Source organism: Chelonia mydas, chromosome 5 (assembly GCF_015237465.2).
Source record: "Chelonia mydas isolate rCheMyd1 chromosome 5, rCheMyd1.pri.v2, whole genome shotgun sequence".
Classification (NCBI taxonomy): Eukaryota; Metazoa; Chordata; order Testudines; family Cheloniidae; genus Chelonia; species Chelonia mydas.
Genome location: NC_051245.2, coordinates 74,409,609 through 74,426,200, shown reverse-complemented (window position 1 = coordinate 74,426,200; position 16,592 = coordinate 74,409,609). Strand labels below are relative to the sequence as shown.

At 40.1% G+C, this 16,592-nt stretch overlaps 1 long non-coding RNA gene across 2 annotated transcripts in view; it reads right to left on the bottom strand.

The window, feature by feature from the left end:
* The window catches only part of LOC122465969, a 79,442-nt gene that overhangs the window by 15,418 nt on the left and 47,432 nt on the right, over positions 1 to 16,592 (bottom strand). The window contains exons 2-4 of one of the 2 annotated variants that reach the window (XR_006291130.1): positions 10,756 to 10,927; positions 10,095 to 10,325; positions 2,347 to 4,121 (exon numbers count right to left, since the gene is read on the bottom strand). This is a non-coding gene — a long non-coding RNA (uncharacterized LOC122465969). Of the gene's footprint in view, positions 1 to 1,996; positions 10,326 to 10,755; positions 10,928 to 16,592 lie in introns of those variants that run through there. The other variant, XR_006291129.1, reaches the window with a different exon arrangement.

The following is a 16,592-nucleotide window of genomic DNA, read 5'->3' as shown; positions in this document are numbered from 1 at the left end:
CAAAGAATTCATTTAGCTTCTCCGCAATGACCTTGTCTTCCCTGAATGCTCCTCTAAACACCTTTGTCATCTAGTGGCCTCACTGCCAGTTTGGCAGGCTTCTTGCTTCTGATGTACTTAAAAAAATGTAATTAGCTTGTGTGTCTTCTGCTTGTTACTCTTGAAGTTCTTTTTTTGCCTGCCCAATTATGCTTTTACACTTGACATACCACAGTTTATGCTCATATCTGTTTTCCTCGGAAGGATTTGACTTCAAATTTTAAAGGATGCCTTTTTGCCTCTAACAGCATCTATTACTCTGCTAATTAGCCATGGTGGCAGTCTTTTTTATTTGGAGTATACATTTAGTCTGAGCCTCTATTATGGTCTTTTTAAATAGTCCCCATGGTGTTTGCAGACATTTTACCCTTATGACTTCTCGTTATAAATTTCCATTTAATTAGCATCCTCATTGTTGTGTAGTTCCTCTTTTAAAAAGTTAAATATTAACATGGTGGGTTTTTCTGGTATTCTCCCGCGCCACGTACGCTAATGTTAACTATATTATGATCACTATTACTAGGCAGTTCAGCTATAGTTGCTTCTTGGATCACATCTTGTGCTCCACTTAGGATTAGATCAAAAATCGCCTCTTGTGGGTTCCAGGACTAGCAGCTCCAAGAAGCAGTTATTTATGGGGGGTCTAAAAATTTTATCTCTGCATCACACCGTGATGTGACATGTACTTAGTCAATATGAGGATAGTTGAAACCCCCCCATTATCATTGTGTTTTCTGGTTTTGTAGCCTCTCTAATGTCCCTGAGCGTTTCACAGTCACCATCCTGGCCAGGGTGGTTAGTTGTATATTCTTACTGTTATACTCATTGCTCAAGTATGAAATTTCTATTTATAGAGAGTCTGTGGTACAGTTTGAGTCACTGAAGATTTTCACCTTATTTGACTATATTTTCTTCCACACAAAGTGCCATTCCCCCACCAGCATGACCTTGTCTATCATTCCTATATATATTTGTACTCTACTGTTACCATGCCCTATTAAGTATGCTTATTTCACCAAGTTTCCAGGATGCCTCATTTAATGCCAGGCATTCTAGTTCACCCATCTTAGTATTTAGACTTCTTGTATTTGTATATAAGCACTTGAACATTGTCAATATTTAGTTAATCTACATAATAAGACAGTACCTAGTTCTCATCTCTTTATTATGAGAGATTTCCCTCCCCGTTTAGAGACAGAGTTATAAAACAAGAGCGCTACAAGGCCAAATCTTGGTTTTATCTCATGATTTATCAGTTCTTTTGCCCTAATGCTAAGAGCTCTTGTTTTCTAGACATAAATTATAATATATTAAAGTGAAAAATGCATGCTAAAACCGTGACTATTATAGAACATCAACTGCCTAAGCATGTGTAACGGAGAACACTCACCTCTGGAGTGCGTCTTGCTGCTACATGCAGTGCTTCAGTCCTTTTCCCACTCCTAGACCCCCACAGGTTTTCAGCCTTGCTTGGCAGGTCATCAGTGGGTCAGCCCTCCAGCTGGGTCATACAATCAAAGTGAAGCTGTCCCAAGGTAGCAAAGTCCAACAAAACTGTCTGTCTCCCCTTACCAGTATCTTCAGCCCCAACTCCAGGCCCTTTAAATTCAGCTTTTTGCTCAGGCTTCTAAGAGCCTTGCTCCCTTCTCAGGTTTACACCACATTGCTGGTAGCCAGTGGGGGAACCTGGGCCCACCCATTACCCCAGGTTCCAACCCAGGGACCCTATAAACAGCAGCCATGTACCTCTCAATTCAATTCATTGCTGCTACTTCCCTGGACCTCTTCCCACCTGGCCCCTTGATCTTCACCCCTTACTTCAGGGTTAAAGTTCTCAGGTTCTCTCTCCCCCAGCATAAGCAAATGCAGCCAGAACTAAATGCTAGTTCTCTTTTAAGCTCCCTTGAGCAGAGATAAACACCCTGTCTTGTCCCTCTGGTCCCAGTCAGAATCGGACCTGCTAAGGCTCTGCAGCTCCTTCTTTCTGAGCCTGCTGGACTCTGATTAGCTGCTTCCATACAGCCTCTCTAGGCAGGCCTGGAGAACCCATCTTCACTACTTCTTTCCTGGGACAGGAGTGTAGTAAGACCCACAGGGCCTCCTGTAAGGAGCCATAAAGATCAGGTATATCCCATCACCGCATACTGTTTAGTTTTTCTCCCATTTCCCTTGGTAGTTTTATTTTTGTTAGTTTCCAAGCAGTCTTGCTTTCTAGCTTTTGCTAGCTTTTATAGCACTCACCTGGGCTCACTTATTCCTTCTTATTACCCAATCAAGTTTTCAAATTCATTACTCAGACATCAAGTTGAATATATTTTTTACTTATAACTGCTGACACTTTTGAGAACAAAGCAAGCTGCAAAATCTTTTAAAAAAAACCCTACAATTGGCTTAAACAAACTGTCTAATAAATCTTTAAAAGTTATACTTTGCAAAACAAAACAACATAGCAAGGGCAGATCACTCCCTCATCCTGGCACAGATTATTTGTTATATAATGCAAATACAAAAGCCCAATGTATTAGTCATTTTGACTGCATTTTTCTCAGAGTCAAAGGTTCACATAACATTTTAGTACTCGGTTTAATTGTTTTCATTTATTATAGAAGGTATTTTCTGGACACTTCGGTTGACACTAAGAACCAAATCAGAATGCTCATTATAAACTGCTTTTAAAGTATTATAGATAAAACTGATAGACTGAACATGTCTGTTCTTTGAAAAGAATTGATCTCTTTGTTGTTAAGCAGAAAGAAAATGAATATTATTTTTAAATCTAATAGGTATGAGAAAAGTATTGGAGTTAGTACTATAAGTGCATTTCCCCAAGTTTGCTCAAGCATTCCCTTTATAAAAAGAAAAACAGAAAAAGCAGTAGCATGGAACATTATATTTCAGATTCACTGCTCTGTGATTTCAATAAGGGGTGGGCAAACTTGAACAAAAATATGGAATGCCATATTCCAACTTTCACTTTCATCCATTCAACATTAAAATGAAACTTTTCATTAAATTTTGAAAAAATTCTGATATGGATTCCAGAGGAAGGAGATAATTCTTAGCTTCTATATAGCACTTAACTTCCATAGATCTCTGTGATTTACAAAGAAGGAAAAATAATCATCATTTTCACTGGGGAAACAGAGGCACGGAAGGTGAAGTGACCTGTCCAAAGTCACGCAGGTCAGTTACAGATCAAGAATTGAACCCATGCCTTCTTATTCCTAGTCCAAGGTCCTTCCACTGCACAGCACTACTTTCCAGACGAAGGAAGCCCTACGTCTTCTCTTCCGCTACGCATCAGTCTTCTTCTCCCAATATTTTACAAGGCTTTTTGGGGAAAGTAGGGAAAAGTCAAACAGCTTGTGATTCCTTTCTGGGGACTTCAAGGTGCTGCTGGTAGTCATTTTCTATCACAGATCTGGCAGGGCGCTCCCTTCTGGCAACCCATCAGACTGCTCTGAGGGGAATTCAAGCCTCTGTGTCCCTGGATTCCCAGCTCTTTTAAGTTTCTTAAGCCTGAACAAAGTCCAGTTACTTCCCCAATCTTGGGCTCCCTAAGCACAGAGTGCAGGCCTGCAGTCTTACACTCCCTTCTGAGCTGGAACCCACTGTCCAGCTCCTATCCCCACTGGGCACAGGGCTGACCTTCAGTCTCCCCCACAGTTAAAACATACCCTTCCCAGATCTCCACCCGAAAGGTGTGAAGCTTCTGGGGTACAATTTAACTTCCTTTGCATGCAGCAGTTGTGAAGTGTTTAAGACACTTTGCCCACAGTTTAACACCTTAATGCTCTTTAACTTAACCACGTAAAGCACAGGAGAGTACAGATCATATAAAACAACAAATATCTTAACTGCAATGCCACCTTCTAGATCACCCTTCCCTTGGGAGTCCTAAGGCATCATCAGTGTCCCCTGCCTCATGCAGGCTATTGCATGCTGAGTTGTCTCTTTCTCATGGAGTCCCTTTCCCAGCTTGTGTGACCTTGCTTTCTCCTGCCTCACGCTTCCTGTTCCGGTCTGGCTCCCTCTGTTTCTGTGGGTATGTCTGCGCAGCCCACAGAAGCAAGCATCCCAACCTAGGCCAAAAGACTCAGGTTAGCAGGGCTCATGCTAGCACTCTAAAAAGCAGCTGTATAGACAATGCTTTGAAGTTGTGGCTCACTAGTAGTTAAATCATCTATACTTCTGTGTAATTAATACAGGAATTCTCACGTACCGAGATACAATGGATGCAGTTAACTTTTGTGTTTTGTTGTACGTTGTCAGTACCAAGTAACATGTTACCAGTTTGAACAGGTATCATTATACTTAGAATAGAGTATATTGTTAGAAAAGGTAATATCATACCTACTAGAAAAATCGTAAAGGAAGTTTGATTAACTGTTCCCATGCTGCGTGTGTCTGTTATCTATAGCAATTAGCACTGGTTCTAATGGCAACCTTTATAAGAATGATTCTGGAAACAAAAGGCTCTGCACAACATCAAGTATTTTGTACAATTGTCTCAGGCTATTTCAGACCTCACGGTCACACTCTGACTCTCGACTTTTTAATAACCGAGAAGCACTTCTTGACAATCCAAAAATGCTTTTTTGTCTTAGCAGTGACCAGACCCTACCCCAATTCAAACTTTAAAAAATGCTCAAATGGGAGAAAGGGTCTCTTATGTTTCCCAGTAGTAGAATTAAGTTTACAGTAGTGAGGCTTTGAACAGTTGTGACAGTTACTGAGCAATGCACCTTCTTCCCAGGCTGGAAGGATGCTGTAGAACACTTTACTGTGTACTTGGAATGCCCTTCCCCTTCCTCCCTTCAAATCCCATCTCAAATCCCACTTCTGCTGCTACATGTATAAGAAATTGGCAAATTAACAGCTGATAGCTTGGTGCTGCCGCAGTATTTCATTTGTTTATTTTTACAACAGTCAGATGTTTGGAACTATCAAGCTGTGCAACAGTGGATCAGTGTATCCATGTGACTTTACTGCTGTTACTCTCATCCTTCTTCCTCCCACAGACATCTTCTTTCATTGTTTGTTACACTCACATGATGTATCTTGTCTTAAATTAGGCCCTGATCATGCAAAGACTTACACATGTGATTAACTTTACGCACTCTGAGTAGTTCCTTTGACTTCAATGGGACTAAGTTCATAAATTTAATTATATGGCACTGGGGCCTTAGACTTGTGATGGGGCAAGGCGAGATGGCTATAGAAAAGTTGTGGGAGATAGATATATTAGCTCCAGGCTAAACAAATCCCTGGTACCAGGTTAAGTGAAATGGCAGCTGCTCCAGGTCGATTAAGACACCTGGGGCCAATTAAGAACTTTTCAGAAGGCAGGGAGAATGCTAGGTTGATTGGGACACCTGAAGCCAATCAGGGGCTGGCTGAAACTAGTTAAAAGCATCCCAGCCAGGTGGGTGTGCATGTCAGGAGCTGTAGAAGGAAGTTGTGCTGTTGGAGAGACTGAGTAGTACACACCATATCAGGCACAAGGAAGGAGGCCCTGAGGTAAGGGTGAAGTGGAGCTTGAGGAAGTGAGGGCTGCTGTGGGGGAAGTAGCCCAGGGAATTGTACATGTAATGTTTCTAAAAGGTCAGCTACCATAGCTGATGCTATTAGGGTCCCTGGGCTGGAGCCTGGAGTAGAGAGTGGGCCCGGGCTCCCCCCTCACCTTTGCCCCCTGATTAATCACTGAGACTGGGAGACAACAGAGATGTGCAAGGAAGGATAATTTCTCCTCACCTCCCTTGCTGGCTTATGATGAAAATGGCTCAGTAGACTGTGACCCTTGTCTCTAGAGAAAGAAGGGTTACGTGGAGGGTCACAGTGAGCCTCTGAGGCTAGCGAAATCCGCCAAGAAACGCGGGACCCATGGAGGCAAGGACATAGCTTTGTCACAGACTGTACATTTATCAAGAAGGGGCTCTTTCTTACAAGATCATTTTTACAGTACCATAGGTCTCTAATTCTTGTTGTGGTCTTTGAGCACAACTGTTACATTAATAATAATTAGATCCTGCTAATTGGTGACCAATCACAATCTAGACAGGATGGGAGGATGCGGATCATGAGATCATTCCCGAGAGGTTTTTCATTTAAAAAACTTCCTTCGGGACCAGATTTATGAGGCTTATATTGGCCAGATCTTGGGCTTTTTTTTCCGCTGGACAAGTTGGAGATGTGGGATGGAAACGTTAAACAAATTTCTGCCAAAATCTGTTTACATTTCCAAAAATATGCATAGAAAACTGTTTAATTTCCCCCTACTCTCCTTCTTCAGACTGTAAGCATAAACTTATACTGATAGCTGAAATGTATATTGAAGAAGTCCACTGAAGAAAGACTGGGCCATATCGTGGCCCAAACTACAACATTATTTCACAATATCATATTATGTTGGCTCACTGCAAGTCCCAAGAGTGCCCCACTGGACATGTTTCCATTGATGGAATATCCTCCCTGAAGAACCCACATTGAAAAGAGTATTTGCCAGAAGGTGTCACTGTACAGAAACTGTAATTATTGCACAATTAAAAGGTTACAGTGTGTGGGTAATGGGTTGGGAGAGGCAAAATTACAGATGTTCAAAGGGAATAGAAAATGTTAACACAGAATAACAATTATAGAATAAGAACAAAGAATGAGAAAAAATAACCTCCCTACCAATTCAGTTTACAGGGAATATATATTTCTGCCTGTATGCATTCTGCCAGGAGAATTGGTGCTAGCTTTAGATTGCTGCAACTCACACACAGGCAGTCTACAGCCCAGTCAGAGGTGCTGGATGATTAATTTCTCCTGAAGGAAAGAAATTTGGGCTTAAATGGTGAGAAGAAGAAAACTTCTATTAAAGCCTCCAAAAGAAAAGGATATTTCATATCTCACATATGTTAGCGCAAGTGTATTTTTTTCCTAGACAAGATCAGACCTAGGAAAAGATTGTGCTGAGTAAGAGTGAGATGGGGGAAGAAGAACATAGACCATGTGGAACTCAGGGCAACATTTGGCCCTTTGTTTCTAAAAACTGCCTAGTCTTGGCTTGCCTGCTAGTGAGAGTCTGTTTCTTAGTGGGCCAGTGCTCATATTTACAGCCCTCATTTTCACCTGCCAAACAGCACAGACAGCCTCATTTGTGAGTGTCTGCCCACTAGACAGCATAAGCAGAGACACAGGGAGAGCACTGGCACTGCGCAGGTGCTGAAAATCACAATGAAAAGCAGAGTGGGAAGTAACCATTAAGGACAGCTGCTCCCACTTATACCTGCTCAGCCATAGAGCCTCTCAGCCACTCAGGGGCTGCCAGCTCAGAGCACCTGGCTCTTTGAATAACAAATTCATCTTCCTTTAGTTTGTTCAACACAGTATTTTGACACAACAAAACCCAGCTGCTGTCGCCATCATTATCATATGCAGTTTATGTTCTATATAATTTTGAGCATGTACAACTATGTATTTATTTTGGTTTTGGTGTGATACATGCACAAAACTTTGCAGTTTATTTATTCCTTCTGATGTATTTAATAACACCTATCACAACACCTCACAGGTTTAAAAAAAACACAGATCAATTAATACAAGAATATAGTGCTACATGACAAAAAAAGAACTCCTGAAAGAAGCCAATACTTAAGAAAATACTCCAACCCCTCCTCCTAGACTCTGCTGTTGCAACGCAGCTGTTTGGGCTCTGTCCCCAAGCCTGTATAAATAGATGGGCTTTGCAGCACATTCTGAACCTTCAACCAAAGAAGGAGTAAAATCCAAAGGGAGGGAGTCCTCACAGAAAACACCCTGCCAGCAGCTTCCTCAGGCCAGGATCAACAACATTGGCACCACATCCTGAGCTGGTATAAACTGTCATAGCTCCCTTGAAATCCAATGGGAGTTAGACACCTAAATCCCTTTGAGGATCTGGGCCTATGCCCCTTAGAATGTTTTTTCTATATCTATTGTTCACTTTGTCTTAGGACTCAGGAGTCTATGGAAAAGATGTCTTGCTCTATGTCTTGCTACCCATTAGCTGAATTTATCAGACTAGAAACCACATACTGAGGTAATTCATAATTAAGACACGTATAATTATTTTGTTTAAATGAGCCCCCAAAACGGACGAGATTAGCTGATACACTTCAGTTGTCACTTCTAAATGTACAGGACAAGAGGATCATTTCTGCTCCCATTAAAGCAAAAATTGCATTGACTTCATTAGGAGCAGGATTGGACCCTTAACTTTTAAATCCACCTTTGTTGATAGATAATTTTATTGGTGGATTTTTTCAGATTTTATCATGAAGTGTCATTCCACTTTTATTCCTTATAAGATTTATGACACCTATATCCATGAAATAAATTCAGCTAACTGCCTATCATTTTTCATTTGTAGCAGAATAAAATAATGCATCTAGTGCTAAAATACTCAGTTTCTCTACAAAATGTGTTTAAAACTGTTCTAAACTGGGATAAAATGCCAGTTTTGGATGTGATAAGAAAATGCAAAGAAAACTGTATTTCAAGTTGAAATTAACACTTGGCAAAATACTACACAGTGAAGTTCTTCTATAACATTGTATAAAGAGCTATAGAGGATAAACAGCTGCCTTTATATGACTTGCCTTAATTTATAACCATTGCGTTATGAAAACCTCTAAAAGAAAATCCATCAGTGGAACAATTGAACAGTATGCATAACCATAATAATAAACCTGCAGAGTATTAATTATACTGCTTTTCATATCCTGCTGTCTTCTGAATAGCCAGAAGTTATACCTCTCTATATTTGACTGTACAAAGATTAGTCAAGATTTATAGCAGAAGAATGTTAAGGCTGAGAATCAAACCAATTTTGTTTATATACTAAGATGTAGAAGTCACCATACTATAAGAGTCTGAAAGTTTCCATTTGTGGATTAAAGAATCATAAGGATGCTGACTGGAGAGGATACAGAGAATACTGAATAATAGCTGTTCTCTTGGCCAGTAGGCTATGCATCAGCTATGCATCTATATCAACAGACTATGCAGAAATAACTTTTTAACGGCAAGACAGCTGAGGCAAAATCATGTCATTTTATCAATGCGTATGGATCAATATAATGAAAACTTTCATTTGATTTTCTGCTATCTGAGATATCATAGGAAATCTACTGAAAAAAACAGTCATTGAGGCAAAAATTTTCAAAAGTGTCCACTAATTTGAAGTTACTCAAGTTTTGGGTGCCTAACTTGAATAATTTAAGACCCTATTTTCAGAGACGCTGAGCACCCACAGCACTAACTGGCTTCAAGGGAAGTCAAAAATTGAGAAACTCAAAATGAGTAGACACACTGAAAAAATTAGATCCCGCTCACAAGACCTCACAATTCAAAGGGCACACTGTACTGCAGAAAATGACTCAAGAAAGTACTGCAACAGAGTACACCAAACTCCTGTCTGGTTCGCTAAATAATCCAGCTTTATAAGGATAGTCATTTCTGAAGTGTCATAAAAAGAGAGAGAAGTCAAAAATTGTTCTACAGAAAAGGCTGCAATTGAATTATGACAGGTTTCAGAGTAGCAGCCATGTTAGTCTGTATTTGCAAAAAGAAAAGGAGTACTAGTGGCACCTTAGAGACTAACCAATTTATTTGAGCATAAGCTTTCGTGAGCTACAGCTCACTTCATCGGATGCATCCGATGAAGTGAGCTGTACCTCACGAAAGCTTATGCTCAAATAAATTGGTTAGTCTCTAAGGTGCCACTAGTATTCCTTTTCTTTTAATTGAATTATAACTTCACAAAAGAGGCAATCTGTCTGATTATAGAGATACTTGCACTCCACAACCTCGGTACAAAGGGCATTTCCCCCCCACACTTTAATTCTATCAGGTCTGTTATTGCAGCGAAGCTGGTGACTGAACTTCTCTTCTATTCAGATTTATTTTCCATCTCTGTAGCAGTAAAAATGAGAAGTAAAACCTGAAAGAGTGGACTTAGTGTGCACATCAACTGTTCACATCACTGTAAGCAGAGTCCCAAATTATTCATGCTGCGTAGGTAAACCTACCCTCTGTGTAAGACTGTTACTGCTGCTTTGCCGCTTTATAAGATGACATTTGATAAACGTAGCATTGTTGCTGCTTGTATCCCATTTAGGCCTGTCAGTTCTGAAAGAGAATGAGTCATCCATGTGAAGAATAAGGCAGTGCCTGCAGAATGAGTAAAGGAGCACCAAATTGCTCACAAGAAGGTGTGTTGATCCATTTTCAAATATAGAATGTCACATTCTTCTCTTAGACTGCAAAAAAGAAAAAAGAAAGCAAACATTACTTTAAATGTACATAAAAGAAAAACACAAATTAATACAAAAGCACTTGAGAAAGCAGTGTAGGAAGCACACGTATAATGATCCAGGGAAGGACAACATGACCTAATATTTTCCTTTCTAATTCAAATGTATATGATACTAGAAAACACGTAACAATAAGAGCAAGGAGGTTATTTATTTGTCCTCCAAAAACCTATTAATGCAGTTATAGGGGAAGAAAAGTATTCATCATCGGATCCATGTGATTTCTGCCAAGATCCTGCATAAGTCTGTCTTTCATAATGAATAACATTGCTTCTGTAAGCCTGAGCAGCCCTTATGTGATGTCAGCGGTGCACACTATCTGTCAATGAGTGTGCCATAAATGCATGTCACGGCATACTTCAATAATAATACTCACAGTTTTGTTGTTAAGATTTTTAAGTAATTCTCAGGAAAATGCAAAGAAATTTGTGATGCGTTTTTTTTCTTCTTAGATTGTAGGTCTAAACCCCCATCTCATTCTCCCTGTTTCTCAGCAACATTAAAATTCAAAGGAGATAGGAGTCCCTTCCTGGCTGCCGGATGCATCCCTGTGGGGAAAAATTAAGAACAGCTACATGTATTTACCCCGGATAAACAGACAGGGCATTCACTCAGTTGACCAAAGTGTATTTTTGATTCACCATTAACAAGTGTAAATATAATCATACAAAAGGTATATCCTGTAACTAAAGAAATTCATGGAATTGGATAGAGTGGCATATTAGCCACTGGGCCAATAGGGCTCATGCGCAGGGCCCCGGCCAATTGGGGGTGCCCCCAGAAAAATGGGTCCCCGCACCCAGACCTGCTCCTCCCCCGGCGTTCCTGCTGGGGGCGGGACATGGGGGCTTGCCCCGCTCTGCCCGCCTGGCACTCCTGGGAAGTGGGGTTGGGGCACAGGGGCTTGGTTTCAATCAATACAATTCCTAAATATTCAATACAACCATGTCTCCTTCACACTAGTCCATGGGATTCTTCACCCACCTATCATGTCTTGTTCAGATTCTGAACTCTTGAGCTCTTATTTTACATATGTTCGGTATCAAATACAATGAGACCTTAGTCCTGACTGAGTGTTCTAGGTGCTACTATAATGAATACAGTAACAATTTGTATTTATATCAGTTACTCCTGTCCAACAAAAACTTTCTTTTCCCTTTATTGCTGACCTCCAAATTAACTTGCTGTGCTGGAATAATGCTCAGTGCATACATTCTTAATCTTTTTTAAAAGCTCCATTTCCTTTATATGATTTCCATTTTAATTTGAAAATGTGAGTTCCCATTATGTTTTGTTTCAACAGAATAATCCTTTTATACAAAATCATTCCTTTAAATGTCTTCCATTAAGCATATTTTATAACTTCAACATGCATAGACATTGCCAAAAAATATTAAATATAAACAGCATGTACAATACTCATAACTTTCAATTTTTTGTGTGGTTTCCCTCACTAATTAACATTTAACTCCATAGCTTAAGCAAAACATAATATTCACTCAGTAGAAACTATCCAATTTAACAGTTTAGATTTCTTTGGGTTCAAAGCTCTTGGCTTCCTTTTCAACATAATGGGAAGTTAATTTCTTTTCTACTCACAGATCCTTGGTATGGCCCCAGTTCAGGCTATGTCTACACTATGAGCTAAAGGGGTGTGATTCCACTACTCGTATACACCCTACTCATTCTAACTCTCATCAAGCTAGCACAAATATAAACAGCAGTGTAGCCATGGTAGCATGGGTAGCAGCCACAGAGGCATGGCTGAGCCGTGTTGAGCACATACCCACAGGTTTCAGGGGGGTTTCTACTCAACACAGCCCAGCCATGCCTCCACTGCTGCTATCTGTCCTACCACGGCTACATTGCTATTTATACTCTTGCTAGCTCAATGAAAGCTGGCACAAATATGTGTATGCAAGCAGGGGAATCACACCCCTATCATGTAGTGTAAATGTAGTTTCAGACAAGCACTTGATTAACATGTGACTTAGCACTTAGAAAGTAAGCACATGCTTAACATTCAGCAGGTGTTTAAGTGCTTTCCTGAATCAGGGCCACACTGAAAGGAAAGCTAAGAACTTTGAACTCAAAGAAAACTAAAGGGTGTTAAACTGGATTAAGCCTGGCTCTAATTACTTTGCTGTATCGGGGCCTATGGGGCTAATCCAAAGCCTATTCAAGTCAATAGGATGTTTCCATTGACTTCAATAGGCTTTGGACAAGGGCCAACAGAATTCAACTAAATAAAATGGCCACTCCATGTGAAGCCTTCTCCTGCCCCTTCCCGAACTTAATGACTTAGAAGTATCCATGAAATCCAAAAGTGCCACTTAAAACTTCCCATGAATTACATGGAGTATATAACAAAACTGGGCTTTAGTAGCTCATGAAAAGGAGTCTGGGGTTATAGTGGATTACAAATTGTATATGAGTCAGCCTTGTGATGCAGTTGTGAAAAAGGTTAACATTCTGGGGTGTATTCACAGGAGTCATATGTAAAACACAGGAGATAAATGTCCTGCTCTACTTGGCAATGGTGAGGGGGAAACCTGATAACAGTCTTCCAATATGTTAAGGGCTGTTATAAAGAAGAATGTGATCAATTGTTTTCCATGTCCACTGAAAGCAGGACAAGTAGTAATGGGCTTAACCTGCAGCCAGGGAGATTTCGAGCATGGCTACACTGGGGAGTTTACAGCCTTAAATTAGAACATTTTTCCTAATATTTAACTGCAAGGGTAGTTAAGCTCTGGAGTAAGCTTCCAAGAAAGGTGGTAGAATCCCCATCATTAGAGGTTTTTAAGAACTGAGTGGACAAACACCTGTCAGAGATGGTCTAGGTTTACTTGGCCCTGCCTCAGTGCAGGGAGATGGACTCGATGACCTCGAGGTTCCTTCCAGCCCTTCATTTCTATGTTTCAGTGCTAAAGAACTAATCAGAAAAGTTGTTTTAAAATGCTGTCTATTGTAATAACAAAGGGCCCTCTCCTCCATGAATGTGATCTCATTCAGTTAAAAGTCATCTGGATACCGGATACCTTCTTCCCTCCATTTTACTCTTTTATCAGTTTCATGCATGGAGAGAAGGAAGATGATGAACACTCCATTCCATATAATGTTCTCTATTTAATGTAGAAAGTCCTTTTTTTTTTTTTCAAAAATGAATCCAGTTCAAACTGAAACTAACAATGACCTATCTAATTAATCATACATTAAAAAAAATCATGACAGCTTATGTGGACTCTGCCAACTGGGGGAATACTGCACTTAAGAAATACACTTGGTACTCATACCATATGTATTTGCTTGGCTGTCTATATCCATTTTCATCATGCTCTAGTTGATGAGACTGGTATCTTGACCTAGGTGCTACAAAAACATAATACTGCAAGTACTATCCCTTTACTTCCTCAGTGTCAGCACTGCTATAGTGGTGGCAGTCACAATGCCTCTTTTCGCTCTATTACATCTCTTCATACTCTAGTGAATTAATAAATAAGCCTGTGGCTTTCTCCTGATCTTCTCTTTGTATCTCGAATCATTGCTGATCATCCTAGAGAGAGAGACTGAAGGGTATATTATTGTAATTTCCTTCGTTGATAGGGTTACTGGCCTAGTGAGGGGGGGGAAAGAGTAGACATGATATACCTTGATTTCAGAAAGGTTTTTGATACAGTCCCACATGAAATTCTCATAAGCAAACTAGGGAAATGTGGTGTAGAGGAAATTACTATAAGGTCAGTGTACAACTGGCTGAAAGACTGTACTCAAAGAATAGTTATCAATGATTTGCTGTCAAATTGGGAGGATGTAGCTCGTAGGATCCTGCAGGGGTCAGTTCTGGTTCCAGTACTATTCAATATTTTCATTAATTACTTGGATAATGGAGTAATGAATATGCTTATAAAATTTGCAGATGACACCAAGCTGGGAAGAGTTGCAAGCCCTCTGGAGGGCAGGTTTAAAATTCAAAATGACCTTGACAAATTGGAGAATTGGTCTGAATTCAACATGTTAAAATTCAATAAAAGACAAGTGCAAAGTACTTCACTTAGGAAGGAAAAATTAATGAACATCTACAAAAGGGGAATAACTGCCTAGGTATTAGCATTGCTGGAAAGGATCTCAGGGTTATAGTGGACCAGAAATTGAATATGAGTCATCAATGTGATATAGCTGCAAAAAAGGGTAATATGATTCTGGGGTGCATTAACAGGAGGGTTGTACATAAGACACAGGAGGTAATTGTCCTGTTTCTACATGGCACTGATGAGGTCCCACTGTGTCCAATTTTGGGCACCACAATTTAGGAAAGATGTGGAGAAACTGGAAAGAGTCCAGAGGAGAGCAACAAAAATGATGAAAGGGTTTAGAAAAACTGATCTACTGATCTGAAAGGTTTAAAAAAATGGCTATGTTTAGCCTTGAGAAAAGAAGACTGAGGGGGAACTTCATAACAGTCTTCCAATATGTTAAAGGCTGTTATAAAGAGATTGATGATCAATGGTTCTCCATGTCCACTGAAGTTAGGATAAGAAATAATGGGCTTAATCTGCAGCAAGGGAGATTTAGGTTAGATGTTAGGAAAACTTTCTAACTGTAAGGGTTAGAACAAATTCTGGAATAGGCTTCCAAGGGAGGTTGTGGAGGCCCTTTCATTGGAAGCTTTTAAAAACAAGTTTGACAAACACCTGTCAGGGATGGTCTGGGTTTGCTTAGTCCTGCCACAGTGCAGGAGGCTGGACTTGATGACTTCTTGAGGTCCCTTCCTGCTCTACCTTTCTATGATTCTGTATTATAAAACAAGTGCAAAGGGCATCAGCAACTCAGAGACCTCATTATTGTTCTTCTGAGAAAATACTGCTTCAATTAATTGCTGTGTTCTTCCCTGAGCCATCTTTCAGGTAAACCTCTGTGGACCTGAGAGAGAATTTTGCCAGATGGGGAGGAGGAGCTGTTTCATAGGACACAGTGAGTACCTCCTTCATAAAGGAGCTAATGGCAAAGGAATATTTAGTTCAATCCCTCAGAAAGGGAAGGAGAATTTCTAAAGTGTCTTGTGTGTATAGCTGACAGCATCAGTACAGTATGTTGCACCTTATCACTATATCTCAAGGATCTCTTCATCCTCACAGAATGGAGGGGTTTCTCCCATATACCCATTTACATAAATATCCAAACTCAAACTGGTTCTTCTTCTCTGCCATAAGATGCATTACTCATATATATTCCCCCTCAGAACAACTGTGCATAAGTAGATCTCTCTTCAGTCTTCCCAATATAGACTTGCTTAAAGATCCTCGTCCTTTAATCTTACTAGATACTGGCTTTCATCTCTCACTACCGCCTTCAGGCTACACAGTCTAGACAAGTGCCTCTCAACCTTTCCAGACTACTGTACCCCTTTTAGGAGTCTGATTGGTCTTTCATAACCCCAATTTTCACCTCTCTTAAAAACTACTTGCTTTCAAAATCAGACGTAAAAATACAAAAGTGTCACAGCACACTGTTACTGAAAAATTGCTGACTTTCTCTGTTTTACCATACAATTATAAAATAAATCTACTGGAATACAAATATTGTACTTAAATTTCAGTGGATAGTATATAGAGCAATATAAACAAACTATTATATGAAATTTTAGTTTGCACGGACTTCACTAGTGCTTTTTATGTAGCCTGTTTATAAAACAAGGCAAATATCTAGATGAGTTGATGTACCCCCCTGGAAGACCTCTGCATACCCCCAGGGGTACGCATACCCCTGGTTGAGAACCATTGGTCTAGACTGAATTGATGATGGTTTCTTCATGGACTGTATACAGAGTCTCATAGGAGGGAAGCACTGTGAAGCTAGAACTCCTGAGCTCTCAGGCTCAGCGTACTGATTGACAGAAGTGTTGACTGGATTCAGCAACATCTGAAATAAAGGGAAAAGATTTGCAGATGGGAAAGGCAGAGAGTTGGGAAGAGGAGACCTGGAACTGGGCCACAGGTTTCTGTGTTTGGATAGGAATGCTCTTGTAATCTGGAATTAGGTGGAAGAAATGAATTTAGCGGTTGTTGTTTTTTTTCTGAACCAGATGAGCTCTAATTAACATTTGAGTTCTATTCACATGTTTTGCTATTGTCAAGGCTAGGGCTAAGCTGGAATATTTTTCCATGCAGCTTCATGGTAGATGCAAGCATAAATGGAAAGAATGAAGAGACT